Source organism: Dermacentor andersoni, chromosome 2, assembly GCF_023375885.2.
Source record: "Dermacentor andersoni chromosome 2, qqDerAnde1_hic_scaffold, whole genome shotgun sequence".
Lineage (NCBI taxonomy): Eukaryota > Metazoa > Arthropoda > Arachnida > Ixodida > Ixodidae > Dermacentor > Dermacentor andersoni.
In genome coordinates, this window is record NC_092815.1 from 29,824,961 (window position 1) to 29,843,438 (window position 18,478).

General features: G+C 41.4%; 1 long non-coding RNA gene across 1 annotated transcript; it reads right to left on the reverse strand.

Moving 5' to 3' along the window:
- Positions 1-270: 270 nt before the first annotated feature.
- Positions 271-14,339, reverse strand: LOC140215912 (uncharacterized). Its single transcript, XR_011892505.1, has 2 exons — positions 13,112-14,339; positions 271-1,884 (listed from the first exon to the last, which is right to left on the reverse strand). It is a non-coding gene; the product is annotated as an uncharacterized lncRNA (long non-coding RNA).
- Positions 14,340-18,478: the final 4,139 nt, after the last annotated feature.

The window sequence follows — 18,478 nt, forward strand, 5'->3', positions numbered from 1 at the left end:
GGATAGTTTTGAGAGTTCGATTTTTGCTTTTTATGGGAACATATACGAGAATGCTTAGGAGTGAATTTTTACAGCTTTAGGGAGCTGTTTTACTAAGGGAGTTTTAAACAGATGTTTTGGGAGTGCATTTTAGCTCCTTATTAGGGCTTTTACAGGTAGGTCTGGGAGTTTATTATGCACTTTTTGGGAATTTTACGAGGTTGAAGGGAGTTTTTTGTGTGTGTGTTTAGTAGATTGTGTCTGACGAGTGCAAAAACCATGACAAAGCAATAAAATGTCTGGAAATTTATTGCAGTTCCAGAATCAAATGTGCCAGCATGATAGTACAATCAATGACTATTAGCATAATGAAAGTGAAATAATTCAATAAATTGGATACAAACAAGCAAACCAGTTTGACAGGAAATTCAAGCATATTGCAAGCTTCAGTACAGTTGAAAATCCACAAGTGCAGCCAAGACTGAAATTCAGCGGCTCAAAACATCATGAGCTATTGGGCAGTCCTTGCATGCATTAGAACAGGCCACATTTGTTTTTGCATGTAAAAAGCATGCTACAAAAAATGATGCAAAGGAGGCCAGACAGCACCAATGACCTAGAACATAATGAAAGTACCTTTGAATACCTATGCTATTTCTAATAGACATCTACGTACAACTTATTCTCTCATGTAACACACAGCTGCAAAGAAAAAGCAGAAGTGGTACCACCCACTCTGAATCAATTTCCTTAGCGTGCAGCACCTGAAATTCAAGCTTGCCAGCTAGAGAACATGACAAGTTCACAGCAAAATGGGCATAATGTGATAACAGTAGACAAACAGGTGATATCTCAGGCTGAAGTTAATTCAACAAGGGGACTAGTCGTCATCAGGGAAAGAAAATCCAAGCAGACAATTCCAGCTCACACTTGCTACACAGATGTCGCTACATAGGTTTGTGTTGTGATGCCCCATGACCTAAGTCAGCATCAAAGAGGTTCATTAAAGAGTGGCACATATGCAATGGCACACACCCAGTGTACATACACAAGTTTGTGTCAAAAAAGTTCATTGGAGAGCTGCATCTACCCAGTGGCCCCAAGTGCTCGTAGTAGCCCCAGGGGCACATACTGAATTTCCACAAATATAAGGAGTTTTTTTTTTCAAAATTTCTGGCGTCAGAAGACGCCTCGCCTTATATAACTGACATAGACACAAACAACAAGATCACTCATAGAAATTGGTGCCAGCAACCTGCCAAACTCCCATACTTCTACACACCTTGCTACCCCAACTAAACCCCCATGGTGAGCATTTAAACTTACCTCACCTTCTCTATGCACTCACTCATTTTGCTGGATATCCATGGAGTGGAGAAAAGTGAACTATATAAATACTGCCAAGGAAAACGGTTGTTACCCTAACGAAGAAGTCCACTTCTCAAAAAAATTTCTCCACCTGACATAACACTTGTTCGACCTCTGCTGATCACCTTCAGCTGAATATTGCATATCACACAAAGCAGCAATTCAACTATAATTTTTAGTTTTATAATGAAACAAAAATTTCTTAGGATGTGAAAGAAAATATGATACAGGAACCTTTAACAGTATCCATAAGTGTGAAATTTTTACACAGGCAAAGAGGCAAACACTTTGCCACCAGGGCACACATAAGGCGTCATTACATTTTCTCTGCAAAAAGCCTTAACACCCCGACGACAGGTGGTGTTGCATGAAGCCATGCATGCATTTCAAAAAATAGGCATTTTGTATTTTCTTCTTCCGCAAGATCAAGGCAGGCAGGCTGTGATGCTGTGCAAACAGTGGTGGCCTTCAAAAGGGAAGGAATCCACACAAAAGGCCATGGTACTGTTGAGATGGCAGTGCATGATAGGGAGCATTCTGGAAAACCAAACAAAATAGATTATGTACTATTGTATTGCAAACAGACACCGCATGAATATTTAAACATAGCATCACCAATTATTCAACAGTGCTGGGCCATTCAATGCTACCACTCCAAGTGCATCTTGGCCACCTCAGATTTTAGGAAAAATTACAGCCCATTGTACAGTTGCAGACTGGATGAAGTGGAGAGTATGACGAAAGCCCGTCTGGTCGGGATGATGCATACTAAAAGGAAGAGGTCCAGACACCGACCAAAATGTTTAAAATAGTTTTTTACATTTTCAAATTCAAATAAATTCACATAGCTTCAAAAATTCAAATAAGTACTTTAAACCATTTTGGTCAGTGTCCAGACCTCTTCCTTTTAAGTCGCAGAATGCACAAACAGACTACTTCGCGAAAATTTCACATGGTGTGAGTATCGTTATCTTGTAGGCTAAGGTTGAAACATCACGGCACTGACAAAGCTACAAACAAGTGCTTCTACGAATGACCACAAGGCCTTCCAGAATGTTTCATTATGTGAGATAGACCATTAATGTTTTTTATCTGCAAAGAGTATCTTCTTATTCTGACTTAAGTATAATAGACCTTCGAGCAATTTCTGAAAAGTATTTTCATCCAGCTCGGGTGGTTTATAGGCGCAAATAACCAATTTAGGAACCCCCATTTTGTAGTGAAGAAAGCTTATATTAAAAAAACCTATAGCTGCAGTGATTAAAAGCTTCTGAAATTCTGAATCAACTCTTTATGTCTGCAGAAGCTCTTTAATTAGGTATTAGGACGCCTTGCAGCACTGACAATGAAAGGAAATCATGACAACATATTACAAAAACTAATAAAATGAATGTGTTCTTGATAATATAAGTTGTTGTATTATACACAGATTATACGAAACACCAGCAGTAATGTGCATATCTTCAGAGTGCACACACAGTTCACCAACGTAATAATAAATACAGGTCAACATCATAAAGCAACACATAGGTACTGGCGTTTTTCTTTCACATTGGCCTAAAAACCAATCACATGAGCATTCAGCCATCATATAAGCAGCACCTGCTTGCATGAATTCAAGGAACTTTCAGATGTGCAAAATCGTTTAGGAGCTTTTAAGCAATAGGCATGACACTACTATTATGATTAATTTGTTGCCTGTAAGTGGTAAATCAAGTGAACTGCTAGTTGTCCTTCCGGTGAAGGATATTGCAGAAAATGTGAGGACAAAAAGATTATAGTAGCTATTTGGAACTCATGAATGTTAAGAAGATAATATGCAATGTTACCATGCTGACAGACAGTCAGATAAAAGATGATACAAAGAAAATATTATATATAGATTACACAGATGCAAGCATTTTGCTTCTTTATTGCTGCAAAACTTTGTAGTTATAGAAGTGCTTCATCCCCTGAAAAATATTTTTAGCAATACATTCACTATGGAGTTCTATTGAGGATGCATCAGATTTGCATGCTACAAGTGGTTTGAGCTGTTCACAGACAGACATCTGGTTTGTAAACGCAAGAGCATGACGAAATACTGCAAGTGCTCCAGAAAAATGCTTGCATGGTAAGGGAAATGACAAAAACAAGAATGTGGATGAAAAGACCAAACTGCCCCAAAGTCTAATTTTAGCAATGTAAGGTTTTATGAAACATAATTACAGTTCTAAGACAAAACAAAATACCAACATGATATGCAGAGAATGGGTGCTGGACATCAAGCAACCTCACTAAACAATGATTACATACATAAAAACGACACATTCGCAGGAAATTTCACAATACACGACATATAAACTATGTGATTCATGATGCACCCATGTCATACATCATATTGTTCAAGTAACCAACTTCTTTATTCAAGACCCCTGTAGAAGGTTTGTTAATGCAGTTATTGGTTTCTTGGATGGAAAAGACCTAGTATACAAATCTGCACTTCCCTGCCTTATATTTGCAAACTGCATGTGTACAGTCACAGTTTGGCATGTTTTGCAATGTTTTGTGAGATATCCAGATGCTGTTACCACCTACATCTGTGCACAATGCTCCTGCAGCCTGCCATTACCACAAATCCTGGTCTATCCTACATAATACCCCAGTCACACGGGCACTTTCAAAGTCCTTTGAACCAAAGATTCTTTACTTCAAGGGAGAATGTGCACTGTCACACAGGCACAGCAATGGAGCCCTACTGGAAGGTGGCTTTGAGTCAAAGGAGTGCGCGTTCGTCCTTTGAAACCTCAAGGGAATACTCCCAAGACTAGAGGGCGTCTGACAGTAGAAAAAATAATCTAAAGATATGGAAGTTCAATTTTTACCTCTTCAGAACAAGCTTATAAGTACTGAATACTGTTACTAAAGTACTAAACACTTTCGGGACACCCGCAATCTCCATCATGAAAGCGCCGGTACAGCAACACCGGTACGGCCTGTCGTCAGCAGCAACCTCGACACAACACGGTTGCCATGTGCGATTTGGTTCTTTGGTTAGTGGCTGCTAGGTATCCCAGTCTCCTTGGCTTTTTTCTGCACATCCTTCCTTGTCACTTTTGTTTTTTAGTTTTTACAGCGTTTACGTGTACCTACCGCTACCTAGCCACAAAGAACGAAACAAAGCAGCTGAAGCAAAGGCAACAATGAATAATCGACGCAAATGTGCGGTGTACGAAGCGGTACACATGGTGGCCATCATTACAATAAATACATCTGTTTGTGATAAAGTAATGCCTTTACTACGTGTGCATTTTGTTTTGATGTTTCTATGTATTAGGAAAAATAAATGTTGCTGAAAAAAATGTGACAAATTTATTATAAGACGCATTGGGCTATATTTTTTTATTACTTTCAAGGTGATGGTAGCGCTAAGGATACATTGCGGTCTCTGTTAAAAGCTTCAACGGAGACTACCTGGAGACCATGTAGCACCGACATATATCCGTTGAACTAATGTCTTTGAAAGCTCAATGCTCCTTAACTTCAAAGGACCTTTGGCATGCTCGTGTGACGGGTATAACACTTGCTGCTGAAGGCATTAAAGGCACTCAAAGGTGCCTCAAAGACAGGCTGAGCATTCTGCGCAGGTTAGCGTGTCAGCAAGGCCTGAAACACTTGCAGGACATTGTAAAAGATGTCAATACATGGCAAAATACAACAGCACAACATACTCAGAAAATGTAAGCCTAAAATTCCACACTGATATATAAGGGCCTTCCCAGACAAACCGATAAATGCAATAGCACACCTTCTATTGAAATCTTGAATATAAGAATTGATTACTTGAAAAAGATGTACGGTACATGCAAAATAGAATGAGTGATGTATGTTATATGTCACGTATAGTCAAATTTTGCTGCAAATTTGAGCATTTCATGCATTCATATAATCGCACTCATGTACTAAAACAAGTTCATGTGTAGTGCTCATCCTGTGCATTTCATGTGTTTCATCTTATAGTGTAGTAACTATGTTTCCTAATGCCAGTAACCAACTCTCCCAGCTTTCAGCAATAGTATGCAAGATTATTTATTCTTAGAAGTATGATAGCAGGAAGAAACAAGGATAAAGACCTGTCAACAGGACTAGCATCAACTACAAGCTGATTTGGCTCCTGGATGGAAACGAGTATTAGTAATCGTAATCATTATCAATGTTTCAATGAGGGAGTGGGTGAACCCAGAACTTGCACAAATAACTACAGTAGCCACATGGCTGAACATATGAGCCGTGGGTGTTTCCCTATCTTCCAGCACATGAGGTTAGTTGCAGAGCCCCGAGAGAGCTGAGAGGGAAGCGATTGTGGTTTTCCATATTAGCAAATAAAGATCGACATGTGTCGGAAAATAATCACCATCTCTCATCGAAAACATGTAATTGTTTATAGAGCACTTATCCTCAATTCATTACACAGATTGCGTTAGGTGACTAATTTGTTTTACTACTGTTCTTAGTGCCCCATACAAGATTAACCTTTTCCATGCCAATTTTATTTTCAGAAAACCACTGAAATTTCTAAAATATTTTTATTAGCTATTCTTTGTGAAGAGTTTTTATTACTGCAATATCAGCAGTTCGTTTAAAATTTTCTGCTGCCTTTTACTAGCTGTTTTTCATGTTTTTAGGTTGCAAACAGACAAGGAAGCAGAAACTGTCTACATGAAGCATATTTTTTTAAAGAAAGTCAAGCGTGCTTTTGTTATCCTCCATGAAAAATGTTATTGCAGGAAGAAAGGTGGTTAACCGAGGGCCCCTATTTTTATGATTCATATCATAAGAAGCCAACAAACACTGACACCAAGGACAACATAGGGGAAATTACTTGAGCTTAATAAATGAAATAATGAAACGATAAATTAATGGAAATGAAAGTGGATGAAAAAACAACCTGCCACAGGTGGGGAACGATCCCACAACCTTCGCATTTCGCATGCGATGCTCTACCAATTGAGCACCGCGGCGCCGTTTACCGATCCACTTTCTTGGGTATTTGTTTCCTTGTAGAACCCTGGGAGTGTTAGCCAGCGTTACCACTCACAGACCTTGGCGGCGGACATGGAACATCCTTTCTGCCGCAGGCGTCACGAGAACGTGATCTTTTTTTAGTGAAGGCAAGCGGTCAATAAACCCACACATGCTACCTGAAGGCATCAATGTTGCCTGATTCGAGACACTCGTTATGTAATAAATGAGAAGAAAGAGGGTTAACCGAGGGCCCAATTTTTACTAGTAATATCATAAGAAGCCAACAAACACCAAGGTCAACATAGGGGAAATTACTTGAGCTTAATAAATGAAATAACGAAATGATAAATTAATCGAAATGAAAGTGGATGAAAAAACAACTTGCCACAGGTGGAGAACGATCCCACAAGTTCACTTTCTTTTTTTGGGGTGGGGGCAAAAACTGAACACATAACTAATCACTGATCTATCATGCAAGTGGTGTTTGCCTATCTCAATAGTCTATATAAAGACAGAAAACTTGGCTCAGGAGTTTTTATCTCTAAAAGAAAAGACAAGCTTTTATACGGCAACCTATCAACTTGAAGCCCACGATAGTAGTTCTCTTCTATGGCATCTAGCTGTTGAGCACGAGTCAAATAAAAATTAATGCAAATGTATTAGTGTTCCATGCTTTTAATGCATGGAAAAGGGACACTAAAGGAAATTAATGAGTTAAGTTAGATTAAAGGTTAGCCTTTTGTAATAACAAATTCATCATTTATACCAAGAACAGAGCTTTTATAAGCAAGAAAATCAGAGAACTGGAACAACAAAGGGCACCAACTAATATATTGAACCAAATTCTGTAGTTTTATTTGCCAAAACCACAATATGATTATGAGGCATGAAGTACGAGGGATTCTGGAATAATTTTGACCCCCTTGGTTACTCTACTGTGCATACAGTGCAAAACACACATGCATTTTTGCATTTCACACCTATCAAAATGCAGCTGCCACAGCTACAATTTGATTATCCACCATCAGGCTTGGCAGCGCAACACCAAACAGCCCAACTCAGAGCCCATGCTTGTCAGCAACCTTCTGCAGTGAGTGCATCACTTGGTGCTCATGAGGCAGTACTTCCAGCTGCTTCAGCTGCTTTAAAGTGTGCGCACTGCTGGCTTTTGCTGTTTTACAGCCCTTAAAGCCCAACCACAACAAAAGTTAGGGCTGCATAAAAAAATGATTCAAACAGTGTAAATACAAAACAGCATTCTATCAATCTTGATACCGAGACTGAAATGAATGCCACGATTACCAGTAACTGGCAGTGAGGCATGACTCAGATTGCAGGGCACCTTAGTGTGGCCTACGTGATAAGGGACCACCTGCAGCTGCCTGCAGTGATAAAAACCTGAAGGCGATGTGGACTCTCGTCATAGCCACTAACCACCAGGTTCATGTGTCGTCTGCTAATACAGTATTAAAAGAGTATCAAAAAGAAAATTAGATACCAGCCCCGCAGCTTTGCCAAGATGACTACAGTAGTATTTACTACTAATTTATTACCAATATAGCCAAAGTGAAATTTCATTGCATTTGGAATTTAAGCTTTTGCAGTAGGGGTTTTGAGATGTGATAATCGCAATGCTCCTGTGCTTTGTGACATTACATCACTAGATATTTGACAACGCCGTGGTTCTAAGTGTTTTTACATACATCGATATCTTGATTCTTTTACAACCTAACTCTAATATGACACATGAGAATACGGTAGATAACATTTGAAATGTCTTTAATGGGCACGGAAAAGGACTAACCTTTACACATGAGACACGCATGGTGAAAGCATTGTAAGCAAGGCTCCCACGTGTCTTTAAATAATTTTTCACTTTGGTCGGTGTCAGTTCTGTTTTTTCCCTTGACTCTTCCTAACCGGACAAGACTTCGTCAGACTCAACTTCATTAACCCATTGACAATATGCTGCATATCTTAGGTAAACATTTGATGCTCACCCTAACGCATGTTTCCTGAAGTTACCAACTAAGAGCAAAGAAAGGTTAGCTACTGTATGAACCAGCCTAAATCCATGTTAAGCCCACAATTGCCCAATGTGCCTTGAATAGGCTCTAAAAATGTGTATTAACACAAGGCGCAATAGATTTTGTGCTCGCGTTGGCATGTTCATAACAGCTGGCCTCCCTCACTCTCATCATCGGAATCTCAGAATCCCTACTGCGAAAACTTCAGGAGTGGAAAGCAGCAAAGGTAACAGTGCGCAGTTTGAAGCAGCCAGAGGCACTGCCTCATGAGCACAGCAGTTGCACTCACTGAAGAAGGTTAATGACAAATATGGGGCCCCATTCGTGCTGCTGGTTCCGAAGAAGCCATCTAAGCTTTTTTCCCACGCTTGAGTGTAAAAATACAGCTGCTTTTAACAAAAGGCATGCAACACCGTTCATGAATTGTGCCATTGGAATGGTTTACCAAATAACCTCTTACTTCTGGTAAGCTCTACACAAGCCAAATTGGACGCTGCACTGATGAAAGGGCAAGAGAACATTTGCAGAATATAAAAACAAAGTAAGACCAATGTAGGTGAGCATTGTAACACATGCACTTGTCATCCACAACTTGAAATATATTCTTGGCAGAAGTAGAAACATGAATTCACAACTGATATCAGAAGCTCTTTTAATATCAAAGAATGACTGTGTAATTATTCTTTTTTTTTCTATTTCTCACAAGTATGTGTATGAATGTTTTTTGCTTTCGGTTTACACAGGTTGCTACACCTCGATTTGTTTGACCCTGTTCCCTTCTTTGCAATCTTTCCTCCCTCCCCCTCTTTCATGAACTTCCAGAGATTATATGAATAGTTCCTGCTTTCTTAGAAAACATGGCACACACACGGTGGATGTGGAACATCCTTTCTGCTGCAGGCATCACAAGTATGTGATCTTTTTTGGGTGAAGGCAACTGGTCAATAAAGCCCCACATGCCAACTGAAGGCATCAATGTTGCCGGAATCGAGACCCTTGTTATGTAATGAACGAGAAGAAAGCAGATTAACCGAGGGGCCCGATTTTTATTAATCATAAGACGCCAACAAACAAAGGCACCAAGGACAACACAGGGAAAATTAACGGAACTGAAAGTGGATGAAGAAACAACTTCCCGCAGGTGGGGAACGATTCCACATCTACGCATTACGTGTGTGATGCTCTACCGATCGAGCTAACACAGCACCGTCTTCCCATCTATTTTCTGGGGTATTTATGTTACTACTAGAACTAACCCTGGGATTGTTAGCCAGTGCCACCACTCACAAACCTTGGCGATATGTAGAGCATCCTTTCTGTCGCAGGCATCACGAGTATGTGATCTTTTTGGGTGAAGGCAACTGGTCAATAAACCCACACGTAGTACCTGAAGGCACCAATGTTGCCAGATTCGAGACCCTCGTTATGTAATGAACGAGAAGGGGGTTAACCAAGGGGCCCGATTTTTTACTGCTGGTGTAGTACACACTTTCCTGCGTTTAGGGTGATGCCAGCTTCTTGCAGGTGCTGAAGTACTTTGTGCAGTCGTGCATCATGTTCTGTCTTCGTGCGGCCAAACACTATTATGTCGTCTTGCAGACATGCTTGGCCGTCCAGGCCTTCTAGCAGTCTTAGCATTTCCCAGTGGAAAAATTCAGTTGCTGTGGAAATTGTGAAGGACAATCAGAGGAACTTAAAATGGCCAAGTGGCGTCAGGAAAGTGTTGTACCTCTGGGACTCGGGTAACCAGTAACCAATATCCGGCTATAGCATCAAGTTTGCTAAACCAGGCAGCTCCGGTGAGTTTGGCCAGGCAATCATTGATGGTGGGCACTAAGACTCATTCTCACAGAATGTTCTATTTTAACCCTCCAAAGTCACTGCAGATTTGAAGCTCGCCTCCTTTATTTTTAGCCACTACCATAGGTGCATGCCACTCTGTGGTTTCTTCGACCTTTATGATGACACCCAGGCTCTCCGTTCTCTCCAACTCACATTTGGACACTCGGCAACATGGGCAGAGGTACTCGCCCCGAGTACATAATAGCACACCGCTTGGCATCAGGGAGTAGCGATATATTGTAATCGGTCCTGAGAAGGTAGGCCCAGGTCTGTAGCCAGGTAGAGGTAGTGGCATAAAATGTTGGCTGGGTCGCTGACCTTGCCTTTTGACTCCGCTACTTCTAGGAGACTTGGTTGGACATTGAAGGATTTGATTGCGGGGGGACGTCAAAAAGTGCGTCATGCAGCTTGTCTATTACATAAATTTGTTCTTGACACAACCAGCCATTTCAGCACACGGTAGCAGTCTAACCGTTGCTTTTTTTGGTCCTGCCGGGTCCGAGCAGCTGTTCTTTTGCTTGCTTCAGGTTTCCCGTGACTTGTTCGTCGTAGAGGCTTGTTGGCATGGCAGTCACATCTGCACCAGTGTCTACCTTGAAGCCATTGACCATCACATTGATTTTTCATGGCCCAGGATCCTGTTGGTCAGTTAATTGTCCAAGTAAACCTCTTCCAAAACAGCTTGGTATGTGCATTTTGTTCTGCTTTTTGGAAGCGGAAAAGCATATGGCAGCTGTGTTCCTTTTTACTGCAGGCACTGCATGTTTTGCCATTCGCCGTGCACATAGTGTGTGATGGTGAATCATAGGTGTCTTGTTGAGCCATACCACTTGCATGTCAGCGCAGTTTGGTCACGCTGGTTTTTACGAGAATTATTTGACTTTCCTTTGCTCTTCGAGAAGCTGTGCATGGTGTCTACAGCTTCTAGTGATTGTAGCTGTGGCCGTAGGTCCTTTTGCTGCTGTTTGATTGTTGCCGCCATGTTGCGAGCAGCGTTGACAGCGGCTTCCAGAGTAAGCTCAGCATTAAGTTGCAGCTTCTCACTTACCTACGTGTCTGTGGGACCGACCACGAGTCTACCACAGATCAGTTCCTCTTTCAGGGCGCTGTACTCAGAGGCTTCAGCGAGCCTGAAGAGTTCGGTGATGAACATATCGGCTGTCTCATGCACGTCTTGCTTCTGGCTGTTGAACTTTGCACACTCGTATATCATGTTTATCCATGTCAGGAAATTTTTTATGAACAGTTGCATTACTGTGTTGTAGTCGAGTTTCTCAGCATCACAGAGCCTGAGCAAGGCTAGGACGTCTTTGGCTTCACGACCCATGGCATAAATGAGTGTGTTCACCTGCGTCTCGTCGTCGTCTTTAGTCTGGAGATAGCTCTATAGCCCTCCCTTCTCGTGAGCCACCGTTTCTACTCCTCGGGCTGCCGAAAATCAAGTTTTTCCGGCAGTTTGACGACGAACGAGTTTAGTGGAGCTGCGTGCTGGGCTGTGGACACTGTAGGTGAAGCCATGGGTAGCAAAGTTTCGTATTCACCGCAGTGCGCTGTGATGTAGACTTCTACTTGCGTGGTGCATTTCTCACAGCGTTGTCGAGTATCCCACCGTTGCCTCCATGTCATGGTCGGGTGACGAGCATACGTGATTGACAAAACGTAAGTGTTAACTGGAACTGTTTACTAGGTTGTGTATGCAAAACAAGCACGGCTACATGCCGGCTCGGCTTACACAGTCTGGTCCGCTCTCCCAGAGGCGTTCTGCATCTTACATGACCGTGTACACAGCGCCATCTCGTTGCGGTAGCTCGCATGACACGGTGCACCAGTGTAACTCAATGGACAGCAACTTCAAAAAAAGTATATTTCGGAAGGCTGCCCAAGTTTAAACAAATCTCAGTTAACGTTAAGGTGATTTGCCCTCTTATTAACATGCACATTTACGCCACTAGACCATAACCTCATTGCTACATTATAGCACAGTTTTGGTCCGAATTAAAACACTGATATAACACAGCGGAAAAGTTACGAATAAGTGCCATAAATACGAAGAATATTAGAAGGGCATACACTATCATTCTTGCTAACTGCTCATTTGTTGAAATTCTGGCAGTCTTCTGAATTATAATTTTTAAACGTGCTGCCCATTGAGTTATGATAATGCATTGCGGTGAAATTTGATAGATGGCCGCAGAGCCAATTCAACATTTCAGTTTCAACCACAGCTAGTTACCCCTATGCTTTTCTTGGCTTCATTGCCTGCTGGCTTTATATGGTCGTGATTTTAAAAAAATGAAGCCCGTTTTCCTTCTCATTCATTCATGCGAGGGTTTGAAACCTCACAGCTTTGATGCCTTTAGGTAGCATGCATGGGTTTATTAGCCACATGCCTGCTCTCTTCAGTTCAGGTGTTACGCGACACCATCGTGCAAAAAAAGATGTTCCACATCTGCCCACCATGGCTCTAAATGGCGCTGGCTAACACTCCCAGGGCATAAATACCACAAATACCCAAGTTAGCACAATTGGTAGTGCATCGCGTGTGTACTGCAAAGGTTGTGGGTTCAGTCACCACCACAGACAAGGTCCTTTCGTCTGCTTTCATGACTTTCTTTCAATATTTTCTACATTTCAATTTCAACCACAGCTAATTACACCAACGCTTTTCTTGGCTTAATTGCCTGCGACCTTTATATAATCAGCAAAAATAAGGTTACAAGAAAATTAAAATAAATAAGTGGAGGACAGGGTCATCGGTGTTCAAAGAAGCACCTTCCTTTTTGTATCGTTAACCAACATGTGCGCCCAATAGGTAACTCCTCTACCTGCACATCGAATGACAATGCAAGAGATGCAGCTGGAACCCACAGTCAAATATATGTACAGCATACCAATGCATCTCTCCTCCGAAGGTAGTGAAGAGCACAGGTGCCTGTAGAGTTGCGTGCCACGGTTCCTCTTGCCAACCCATGGAAAGGAGCATAAGTGATGCTGTAGAGCTTGCTCCTTCAAGCAGTGTTCAGGTATCCATTCATAATCCTGCATGTAGTGTCCAATGTATTGTAGATATCAAGACAGCTTCAGTCCTGCAGCAAATAAAGTGATCAGTTCTAACCAAAATGTTGAGATGTAGACACTTTGGCAGGCGGATGTTAAATGTTGAAGTTTCTGGGATGCCAGTGATAATTTCATTAAACATTATATGGGCCACTCATACAGGGATGGAAGCAGTCAAAGAAGTTTTGGAGCAGCTCTGGGAGGTGGCAAATTTGACACACTGGAGCATGAATTGCCCGTTTTCGAGCAGTAAATACATATTTACATGAGTAGCTTGGTAGAGGTCAATGAGTGAAATACAGGTATATGAAGAAAAGGTGTTCCTTATTTTACTTTACAGAGCACTATTTGATTATGGCAGATCAGTTCTGTGGAAGCCTGCAAGGCAAGTAAAATTCATGACAGGAAAAATTTTCACCCACCCTACTTTAGCATGAAGCTACGAAGGAGACCTGTACAGGTTTCTCGGAAACCACCATTAAATTACATACTGGATATGACAACTAACTGTGGCCAAGAAAAAAATTAATGAGTGCTTTCCGTGAACATCACCCACTCTATGTTGATAGGTTTATGTTTGTGCTACTCAAGTTTTTTTTTTCCATTGTGAACAAGCAATTAATATGTACTTGTAATGAATGTTTATTTCCTTACTTATCGAATATGGTGCCAATGCAAAGGTTGTGGAATACGCCGAGAAATGACCGATAACAGCGTTACAACGACCTAGTTCATGTGTGGTCTTTTTTTTTTCCGACAAAAGAAAACAAACAAACAAGCGAATTTTTCTTTAGAAATTCACGTGACAATGCGCTCCGCATCAGTAATAAGTGGTCTCAGACAGAAACAGTGTCATCAGTGCACTGCATATATTATGAATGTGCAAACCTGGGGCACAGTCTTGTAAAGGTTCGCAAAGCGAACTGTTACCAAGATCGCGCTACTTCGCATTTGGTAGGGACTGTACTTGCACGCCAAAAACTGCTGACATGTCGAGAAAAAACTGCAGCTGCTCTTTCCCAGTGCCCCTATTTGACAAAGTTTTTGTAAAGATTGATGCAATAGTGCGCAGAAGCATTGTTATGGTAAGGGCAGTTTATTTTCACCTTTTATTTATTTCACGGGCTTTCATTCTCGTGCCTTCACAAATCCTAGGCTGTCTTAAATGCTGTTACCGGCCATTTGTAACCATCATACAAAGCTTTTCACTGACATCTCATCAATTAGGTAAATCAAGACACTCATCAGATACAGTGAACACCATTCGAGTAGTGCACTCTGGTAATTTTTTATTCTTGGCAACCTGCAGTTGAGATAGCAGAATATTGCAGAATAAATGTGAAGTGACGTAGTGGTCATTGCATATTTGCGAGTATTTTATATCTGTTTTGACACACTGGTTGGAAAAAAGACATGAACGGGCATGTTAATTGCACTTGAGCTATGGTATAAAAGTTTCCCTTGTTGTGCAAGGGCGTCTACATTAGACAGACGGGAAGGGGTATCAATGATTCATAATAAGGTTAGTTACAGCGCAACCTAAGACAAGGACAACAGAAGGTACAAAATGACGACACGGCGCTGTTTTGTACGTTCTGTTGTCCTTGTCTTAGGTTGCGCTGTAACAAACCTTAGTATGAATCCCAACCAACTGGCCCAACTTGCCGTTCTGATGCAGTATCAACGATTGCTTGGGCGAGCATAGTTACAACCTTCATAAAAGTTAACGAAGTAGGCCCCTTGCGATGCATTGCAAGACTTGTGGATGCAAACTAGTTTTTTTAAAGAATGTGTCATCATAGGATGCAGTAACATTCAACTGATGCGCGAGATTACTGATCAGGCTAATGCCATTGCCAAATACGTTAGGGTGTGCGTGAGTACACCCTCCTTATCTTTATCAGGCAAGGAACTTTACTTTCTAAGTTGGTCGGCACGTTTTCAGTGAACTGCAGCCGCCTGCTTCTTGTAAGGTTGTTGTTTCAGTGGTTTTTCTCATGCGTGCTATGAGCGGCGCATATAATGTGCAGTAGGGTCGTGGAATAAGACCAGTTAGAAGTTAGTGCTCATCCTGTCACCTGTACTTTTTCTTCCATACTCAAACTGAGTTATGCTAAAGCAAGATAAGAATCCATTCGGTCAGTTTGTGCCTTCGAACCAGTTCACCTCCACAGTGCACAATGATGCTATTATAAAGGGACATTGAAAATATTGTTTATTTTCTTTGAATAAATATATTTAGTATGAAGTTTCACACTGCATTTTGCAAGTTTTAATTACCCTAGTATAAATTTGTATTCTAGAATGTGAAGGATGAAAACAAGCATTTCCAACCTTACACATTTCCAATGACATCTAATCACTACAACTTAGAGGAAAGGCGCTACGATCTCAAACAGTCGCAACTTCTATCCGCGGTTCTTGTATATAAAGGCATTACGCACCGAGAGAATATGGTCAAATCTTAAAGCTAAAACTACGGTAAATGCTTGTACCAACACGCTTAAACAAGGGAGAACATTTCAAAACACATAGTGCGGAGGTAAAAAAAATAGATCATGGAGTTTTACTTGCCAAAACTACAATCTGATTATGAGGCACGCCATAGTGGGGGGACTCCGAAATAATTTTGACCACCTGAGGTTCTTTAACGTGCACCTAAATCAAAGTACACGGGTGTTTCTGCATTCTGCCCCCATCAAAATGCGGCCGCCGTGGCCGGGAATCGATCCCACGACCTCGTGCTTAGCAGCCCAACACCATAACCCCTAAGCAACCACGGTGGGTACAGTGCACAGCTGTAAAAATTTTTCCTATACCAGAAATAAGTTTTTGGCCAGGGGCTCAAGAACCGGGGGAATCGCGCCCTGTCTGGCGCTGTTCACAGTGCCACCTCAGCCAACTGGCACATTTGCACGCGAGAACGAGAGCACCAAGTCCGGCCATGACTGGTAAACCCATATGACGATACATTACCAAAATATACAGTAACTAAAACAAAAGGACGCGTACAAACGAGATGTGTCCTTTTTATTCAACTGACATATAATCTTCGCGCCTTCTCCCCCTTGTACGATATAGAGGTTACACAGTTCTGCTTATTCTATCGTCTTACATCATGCATGCGCACTGAGCACATCAATACGTTCTGGATATCGCAGAAGCCGTTGTTCACGGCGTGAGACTCACGATAGCGAAGTCAAATGCGATCCTTCTAGAAATAAAGAAATTGTTTGCCTGCGACAAACTTTGCAAACAAGAAATAAAATACGAGCTTACCAAAATGCTTCGTCCAGGTTGGTGGCGGCACGCAGTTCGTTGGCGTTCACCGTTGCGCATTACGCTGTGTTGTTAATCACGCCGCCCTCGCTTGTAGGCGTGAGAAGAGCATCAAAGTATTATTCTTTTCTGTCAAATACTGCTGCTTCGTAAGTACAAATAGAAAATTTTGAGTTGTCAAGCCTACCCCAGCATACTGGCACATAACAGCTTCCCGCGCTCAAATCTCGCTGTGGATTCGAATTCGCGCTGCGTGCATTTCGATGAGCTGTTGGGGCGCCACCTAGAAGAGTTTGAATATGGACAAAACAAAACAAAGTTCTAACATATGTCCGTCTAGATTATTTTATATTTATTTATTTAAGATATAAGGCACATGCTGTTTAGAAAATACTCACGGCAAACAATGTTTCAGTTTAGTTTCTTTGGCCCCTCGGCCCCTCCGATTTATGTCCATTGTCAGCTGGCCTGCGGCCTTTAAACGATATTCCTTACATATTGTGGCTCAATGTCGAGGACATTAAACCTGGTTGAATGGGGTTTAAATGGAGGGACAATATTTCGTTTTGTAGAGTATTGCTGCTGGGGATAAAGCGAGAAATATAGGCTGCTTCTCGTCGGCAAAAGGAGCCGGACGAGCAAGTCACGAAATGCAAGAAAACGAACGGCTTGCATGATTTGATTACTAGTACAGTCTCGCTTGGTTGACCAGTGAGAAACAGCATAATTAACAACCTAACGAATACAATGGACAGCCGCCAAATCGTTGGTCAATTAGACATGTTAATGATGAGTCAGAGTGGTTGTTATTTCGTGTTTGTCCGTTTGTAAACGTGTTGTGCAAAGCTTCGTTTATTCGATGTTGTGCCCCATTTCCACCAGAAAAAGAAAGAAAGAAAAGCGGCGTGTTTCTGTTGACGCGGCACGCGCAAGTGAAACGGATTTACGGGCAAGCCGCGCGTGTCACGTTCACACATATATCGCTCAATAAAGCATTCCGGCGGTATCGATCGACATACCGGCCGCACGTACCACTGGTGGTAACGGCTATAGTGGTACCGGTGGTAATAAGGGGAGCCGAAAGGACCTAGAACCTCAGGGCACTACAAGAATATATTTCATGGTTTCACACCTGCTTACTGCAAAAGTGTACAAAGTACATGCATGGTATAGCACTGTACTCGTAATGCAAAAATAAACGAATTAAAATTAATTTGTAAACTAAGAAACCAAGGTGAACCTTCAATAATTCACGAACAGGTAGGTTCACACTCAACTGACTCATGAAACAGTATGCTAGCTGTGCCAAGAATCTTAATTAGTCGAGCAATTAAGGGTGGTGACTGTCATGTGCAATGCCTTGGGGAAATGCATGCAGAAGTAGGACAATAGCTGTTGCTCTGTCTTTGCTCATGCTCTATCAACTGATTAATCACTTATTTATTTATTTATTTTTATTTTCACATACTGTAGTCCAATTGGGCTATCGCAGGAGTGGGTTTGTACATTGCATATAACAAAATATTTTTCTGCACAAATCAACTTCAATGCCTTAAAAAACATGATAACTTCAATATAAAAGATACAATCAGTATAATAAACGCAGCATGAATCAAGTAAATACAGTGATTTTTCTAATTTACCTAGTTTCACCTGGGAGTAAGTTCCATTTTTCAATTGTATGAGGAAAGCTATACTTAAACAGGTTAGTATGCAGTTGAAATGGAGCAAGGTTAAGTTTGTGGCTATTCCTAGTAGGTTTCAAATTATCAGGAGACAGATAGTTGTTCTTTAATGAGTAGTGTGGGGTGTTATTTGAATTATGCAACAATTTAAGGCATTCATAATCACGCCGCTTGGACAGAGGTAGTAAACCGATTTGTTGTTTATTTAAGTCATTATTCCAAAAAATTGGAGAGTTG